The following is a 7,648-nucleotide window of genomic DNA, read 5'->3' as shown; positions in this document are numbered from 1 at the left end:
GATTGTCTCATTAGAATCCATCTTAAATAGTTCATACTTATGAACTAATATATTTATTTTAGATTCTTTGACTTGATTCGTGCCCTCATGGGTCACTTCAAGTCTGTCCCAAATCTCTTTTGCAGAATTGCAAGTAGAGACTCTATTGAATTCATTCCTATCTAATGCACAGTAAAGCACATTCATTGCTTTAGAATTGAGTTGTGCCTTTCTCATGTCATGTTCATCCCAATCCTTTTCTAGTTTAGGTACAGTGACACCCTCTACATAGATGGATGGGATGTATGGTCCATTTACTACAATGGTCCACATCTCATAGTCTTGGGCTTGGATGAATATTCTCATCCTAGCCTTCCAATATGAGTAGTCGGATCCATTAAAGAATGGGGGTCTTTTGGTGGACTGACCCTCAATGTGGGAAGATCCAAATGGGGTTGTCATTTTGATCTTTTACTCTTAGGGTAGAAGAGTTTAGGCTCTGATACCACTTGTTGCCCAGATAGACAACCCAAGAGGGGGGGGGTGAATTGGGTTTTAAAATAATTTTGCAATTAAAACGTTGTGGATGACTAATTAATGCTTTACCAAGATGATTAATTAATTGCTATGTGCTGTGAATGAAATGAGAGTAAAAGAAAGAGACACACAATCACAAACACAAGGCTTTTATAGTGGTTCGGAGCTAACCCTTGCTCCTACGTCCACTCCCCAAGTCTCACTTGGGAATTCACTATAACCCCTCGGATTACAGCCGGTTGTTTTACAAGCTCACAACCAAACTTGTTGTTTTACGAGCTCACAACGAACTTGGTCGGTTTTCCCTGGCTCACCGACTAGAACCACCCCGATTGTTTTTCCGGGATCACAATCGAACCCTTACACGTTGGTTTTACACTCGGCTCACCAACCAACCTCTACACCCTTGATTCAATCCCCCGATTGAACCAAGCAAAGACAATATGAAAAGAATAAGAAACAAACAGAAAAACTGAGCTTCTTAAAAAGCAGATTTGCTACAATATAAACTAGAGAGAAGTTAAGAGCCCTCAAACACTTTTGAGTTGGAGTAGAGTAGGGCTTCTTGAACTTTGAGTCTCCTCTGGAATGTCTGGTCGACTTGAATGCAGGAGGAGGCTTCCTTAAAATGCTAGGAAGAGGAAGTTGGATGGAGTTAATGGCGCTCTTCCTTCTTTTCGTTGAAGACAAGTATGCAGAGAATGAATGCTTGATTTCTCTGAATGGAATGGTGCTTCCCTGCCTTGCTACAGTCCTCTGTGGCTATTTAAGCCATCCCCCACGGAAACTAGCCGTTAGACACCTTTTTCTGCCCGTTCTGCACACTCTGCACAACCTGACAATATGTCCGTTGGGGGTCGGAGTCGACTCGCGCGATCAGGAGTCGACTCGGCTGTAGCGGGAGTCGACTCATGCTTTTCTGGAGTCGACTCGGCAACTGTTCCGGATTTGAATTAAAGTGGCCTCTTCGACTGGGAGTCGACTCGACTTGACCCGGAGTCGACTCGCCAACTTCTGGAGCTGACTTGGCATTTTCGGAGTCGGCTCATCCCATGAAGTCCACGGAGCCAATTTTCAACCTGGCCCACTCGAGTCGACTCGACAATCCTGGGAGTCGACTCGGCGCTCAGAGCCCGAACTTCCGATCTTCTGTCTTTTGGCTCGTCCAGTCTTGGAGTCGACTCGGACTGTTCTGGAGTCGACTCGGCTCTCAGTTTCCGAAACGTGGCCTTCTGCCTTTTTGGTGTAGCGCTGCCTTGGGGTCGACTCGAGCTGTCTGGGAGTCGACTCGGCTCTCAGAGACAATAATTCGGTCTTCTGTCTTTTTTTGGGATCGCGCTGTCTCGGAGTCGACTCGCGCATTGCGGGAGTCGACTCGAATCTCAGAGTCCGAAAACTGCTCTCTGACTTTTGCCTTGTGAACCATTGAGAGTCGACTCTCGCTTTCTTTGGAGTCGACCTACCAACCATCGGAGTCGACTCGCGTTCCACAAGAGTCGACTCGAATCTCAGGGTCGAATTCGCTCTCTGACTTTTCTGTCTGTAACTCCTTGGAGTCGACTCATACTACTCCGGAGTCGACTCGGTAAACATCGGAGTCGACTCGCGCACTTCAGGAGTCGACTCGCTGACAGGTTTTGAGTTGATGCTTTCTGCTCGTCTGTCTGTTCTCAGTCGGAGTCGACTCGTAATGATCCGGAGTCGATTCGAGCCCGTGCCAGTGATTCTGATACGCTTGGAGTCGACTCGTAATACTCTGGAGTCGACTCGAGTCTCAGACTTTAGTTCAAACTGACTTCTTAACTTATCCAAAATATTATGAACCAAGTCTAGAAACACTTTAGACAAGATTTTCACTGAAACACTCAATTGAATTCATTAGTAAACAAGACATATACTCAGATGCTTTGAGCTCATCAAAATCAATTAGGGTTATGATCAATCACTCCACAATATTGATCCATACTCATGCACTTATTCAAGATGTAGTATGACTGAGGGATTGAATTGCACGGTAACTTGCCACTGAAGGATATGTTTGGATTTGTCCAATATATTCCTCATCTTTTGGGAAGACATGATATGTTGCTAGACGTCAATCTTGTCTTGTTGGTTGATCGGATCAAAGAGTTTGATTAGATCAAAACATCAGAAAGGTTCTGATTGCTAAGTCAGATTTAGCACTAAATTGAACCTAAATTGGATTAGAGGTATTCTAATCAGGTTAGGTCAACTTGCACCTGCACCTACTGCTGGCTAAGATAAGGAACCCAATGGATCACATACAAGGGAATTGATCAAGGGTCTAATTGGATTAGATCATGTTTGCAAGATGAACATGCTAACACGTGTTGCAAACCCTAGCTCCTGATTCAAATTAAATTCGAATCTGATTCTTAGATTAGGTTGATCTAATATGATTAGATCATGACCTAATATGGGTTAGCCAAGAGTTGGAACCCATTTGGCTTTAATTAGACATGATTTGATTAGGTTTAATATTTCCTTTAAGTTGGTTAAACCCAATTGGATTGGGTTTGATAGGGCCTTCACTTCTGGACCATTGGATCGCTCCCTGGATGAAGGATCTGGTCCAGTGGTTGGCGCCTTCATCTGGACCATTGGATGGCTTCCTAGATGAAGGATCTGGTCCACTGGTTGGCGCCTTATTCTGGACCACTGGATGGCTCCCTAGATGAAAGATCTGGACCATTGGTCAGCGCCTGAATTTAGACCACTGAACGGCTTTCTAGATGAAAGATCTGGACCATTGGTCAGCACCTGAATTTGGACCATTAGATGGCTCTCTGGATACAAGATCTGGACCGTTGCTCAGCGCCTGAATCTGGACCATCAGTGATGGCATCTTGCTTCTGGACCATTGGATGGCACCCTGGATGATGATGCCTTGATCTGAACCATTAGATGGTGCCTAGATCTGGACCATTGGCTTTGGTTCACTGCATTTGGGCCCTTGGATCATCAGGATTTAAGAGGGAGACGTGAGAAAGAAGTTGATACACCCTTCTCCTTAGCACCCCATCATGATGGGATGCCCCTCTTGGCACATGCCTCATCATGATGAGGTGTGTGGATGGGATGCATCCCTTTATGATGCATCCCTCCATCTCTTATAAATAAGGAGGTGCCCTGGGGTTCTAAAGATCATCCAAGAAAAAACCTCTCCTTCTCTCCCTTATCCCTTCTTTCTTACAAGCCTCTCTCTTTTGTCCTAACCCAAGACAAGGGGGTCTTCTTTAGGACAAAAAGGCTAGTGAATGTTTTAGAGGTAGAAAGGAAGAAGAAAGTGAAGGAAAATCAGCCAATTAAATCCTTTGGAAGGCTTGAATAACTAGAATCAAGTTTTGGTGGAGCTAGAGTCTTGAATCCATTCCTTTGTGAATCAACATTGGAGGGTGAACATTTGGGCACCTTAGGACATCTTCAGACATATTGGATATAGCGTGATAGGTATTCTTCTATACCAAAATTATATTTTCTACATTATTTGGTTATACTATTAAGGTGATTTTGGCTTATTAGGGTTCCATATAATGGATTTTATAAGAAAATTTTATAATCCCGTATCTTCCGCTGCGCCCTAGGGCACTGGAAAACCCAACAGTGGTATCAGAGCCACCCTTAATCAGTTTAACCAAATGATAATACATACTACTATCCTGATGCTATGAGATAACTAGATTGTTTGTATGCATGATTAGTTTATGCTATGAGATAGTATTATATTCATGTTGTAGCATAGTATAATTGCTAGTGCTAAATTATAGAATGTGCAATGAGACCAATATAGTGGTATGAAAACTTTGGGCTGATCCATTCTGGAACAATCGACTCAGTTGGTGTCTAGGAAGGAAGCCACAGGTGGTTACTTAATTAGGACCTCACTCTTTGAGTGAGGGGTGCCTCCCACCTGCTTTTCTGGCCAATTATTTGATTGTCCTTTATGGTTGAGCTTAATGTTAGTAAGATACTACTATTTGAAAGCCCTCACTAAATTCATAATTAAGTCGTAGTGTTAAATGCTTTAAGCTGAGCCATTCTGAATCAATTGACTGAGTTGGTGTCTAGAAAAGAGGCTACAGGTGGTTATTTAATTAGGACCTTACTAAGTAAGGAGAGCCTCCCATCTGCTTACCTGGCCAACTATTTGATTGACCTCCATGGAAAAGCTAATTGCTGATGTAACACTATAAAGGTCCTTCCTTCATGCTTAGATATTATTATGTCAATATTTACGCTAGCTTTTGTGATTCCCACAATGCTAGTATTAGGGATTGATATTGTAATATCTTGGTGCATATGATGCATATGGCATGTTTTAATATGTTGCCTTGTTGTGATTCCCACAAGGGCAGCATTATTCAAATATGACTGTATAAAAATGAAGGGTTTGACTTAACTAGACACAATAGTTTGTTGTGATTCCTACAAGACTATATGTTTGCTAGAGGACAGGATAAAGTTGGGAATTGCATGAGATGCAATTGGAAAGAGTTTCCTACCTTTGAACTTATAAGGGCTTGTTATGATTCCCACAAGGTCTTTTTTAAGAAATTTGGATCTCAACCCCACTAAGAAAATTAGTATTTTCTCGTTCATCATACTTGAGGGTTATGATATTCGATAAAAATAGTGGGAGTAACAATTAGATAAAAGTCCTTGTCTGATTGAATACATGTCATCATGATTGGTCTGCTTATATTAGTGTTCTTTGTAATTATAGATTAATTCTGCATAAATGGCATCTTCACTCTCACTTAGAGGTATCTTAGATACAAACAAATTGACTGGTCCCAACTATGTGGACTAGTTGAGGAATTTAAAGATTGTTCTCACACAAGAAAAACTTTCCTACATTCTTGAAACTCCTGACCTAGGATCAACAGGGGAAGATGCAACTGAGGAGGAATTAGCCACATATCGTATGTGGAAAAATGACAGTTTGACTGTCAAATGTATCATGCTTGCTTCTATGAATAATGAATTGCAGAGGCAGCATGATAGCATGGATGCTCACTCCATACTCCTTAACTTGAAGGAGTTATATGGTGAGCAGAGCAGAACTGCTAGATATGAGATATCTAAGCAGTTGTTCCGTGCTAGAATGATCGAGGGATCGTCTGTGCAAGACCACTATTTAAAGGTTATAGACTTGATCACTCGATTAAGTCAACTTGGCTTTGCTATGGACAGTGAGCTCAGTCAGGATTTGATCTTGCAATCACTACCCGACTCATTCTCGTAGTTTGTCGTGAATTATCACATGAACAAACTGAATTCCTCCCTGCTTGAGCTTCTAAATATGCTAAAAACAGCAGAGTCTCACATCAAGAAGGACAAGGGTCCGATCCTTCTTGTTGGTGAGAGCTCAAAGAAGAAGTCGGGCAACAAGGGTTCAAAGAAAAAACTAAACCCTAAGAGTCGCATCAAAAAGAAGAAGGGAAAGAAAATCTCTGGACCCGGTACTTGTTTCCACTGCGGCAAGATGGGGCATTGGAAAAGGAACTGCAAGAGCTTTCTTGCAAGTGTGAAGTCTGATGCAAGTGTTGCATCAAAAGGTATGTTTTTATTACATGCCAATATGACATTAAGTTCTTCTGATTCTAATTTATGGGTATTGGATACCGGTTGTGGTTCTCATATATGCAAATCTTTGCATGGACTGCAGAAAATTAGAAGTCTGAAAAAAGGTGACTTCGAGCTATATGGCGCTGGAGGAGAATCCATCCAGGCTGAAGCTGTTGGCACCTACATACTGGAGCTACTCTCCGGAAAGTTCTTGAAGCTAGAAGACTGTTACTTTATGCCAAAAATTATTAGAAATATAATTTCAATTCCTTTGTTGCTTAAGAAAGGATTCGAAATAAATGGAAAGAGCAATGGTTGCTCTATTTCTTTATCTAATGAGTATTATTGTCATGGCACTATGGAAAATGGTCTTTTAGTATTATGTCTTAATAATGTAATGTTTCATATTGGCAAAGATAATAAAAGAAAAGGAGAGAATATTAATAATACCCTCCTCTGGCATTACCTATTAGGTCATATTAGTGAGACAAGGTTACACAAGTTGTATAAAGATAAATTCTTTGACCCTTATGATTTTGAATTATTAGGAACTTGTGAATCTTGTCTTATGGGATATCAGATAAATGTATTTTTGTAGGTTATCCTAAAGATAGTATAGGATACATCTTCTATCATCCTACCGAACAAAAGATCTTTGTAGGTAGGCATGCCACTTTCTTAGAGAAAGAGTTTATCTTAGAAAAAAGCAAGGGTAGAAGAATTGAACTTGATGAAGTTCAAGACCTGCAAGGTGAGACACATAATAATCCTCAACCAGATGTACCCATGGAAGAGGTACAACCACAACACACATCTCCATTCCGAAGGTCAGATAGAGTGCGAAATGCACCTGAGAGGAATGGGTTTATCATTGAGAATGATGAAGCCCACATCATTGATAATGATGACCCTCTGACCTATTCGGAAGCTGTCAAGAGTAGGGACTCTGACAAATGGCTAGAGGCCATGAAATCCGAAATAGACTCTATTTATACCAACCAAGTATGGACTTTGGTTGATGCACCAGAGGGTGTAAACCCTATAGGTTGCAAATGGGTCTATAAGAAAAAGATTGGAGTAGATGGCCAAGTAGAAACTTACAAGGCTAGAATGATGGCAAAAGGTTTCAGGCAAAAGCAAGAAATTGATTATGATGAAATTTTTTCACTAGTTGCCATGCTTAAATCTATTCGGATTTTGCTTGCAATAGCTGCATACTATGATTATGAAATCTGGCAGATGGATGTCAAAACCGCCTTCCTTAATAGTCATCTTGAGGAAGAATTTTACATGACACAGCCAGAACGATTTGTCTTAAGTAAGAGAGCAAATCAAATATGCAAGCTTAAGAGATCTATTTATGGATTAAAGCAAGCATCGAGGAGTTGGAACATCCGTTTTGATACAATAGTCAAAGAATTTGGTTTTATCAAAAATGTGGATGAACCATGTGTGTACAAGAGACTAGTGGGAGTGCCATTGTCTTCTTAATATTGTATGTAGATGACATACTAATCATTGGAAATGATATTCCAATGTTACA

This window comes from Phoenix dactylifera, chromosome 10 (assembly GCF_051530095.1).
Source record: "Phoenix dactylifera cultivar Ajwa chromosome 10, Ajwa_hap1_PhDact_Kaust_v1.1, whole genome shotgun sequence".
Lineage (NCBI taxonomy): Eukaryota > Viridiplantae > Streptophyta > Magnoliopsida > Arecales > Arecaceae > Phoenix > Phoenix dactylifera.
Note: the sequence above shows the minus strand (reverse complement) of the source record.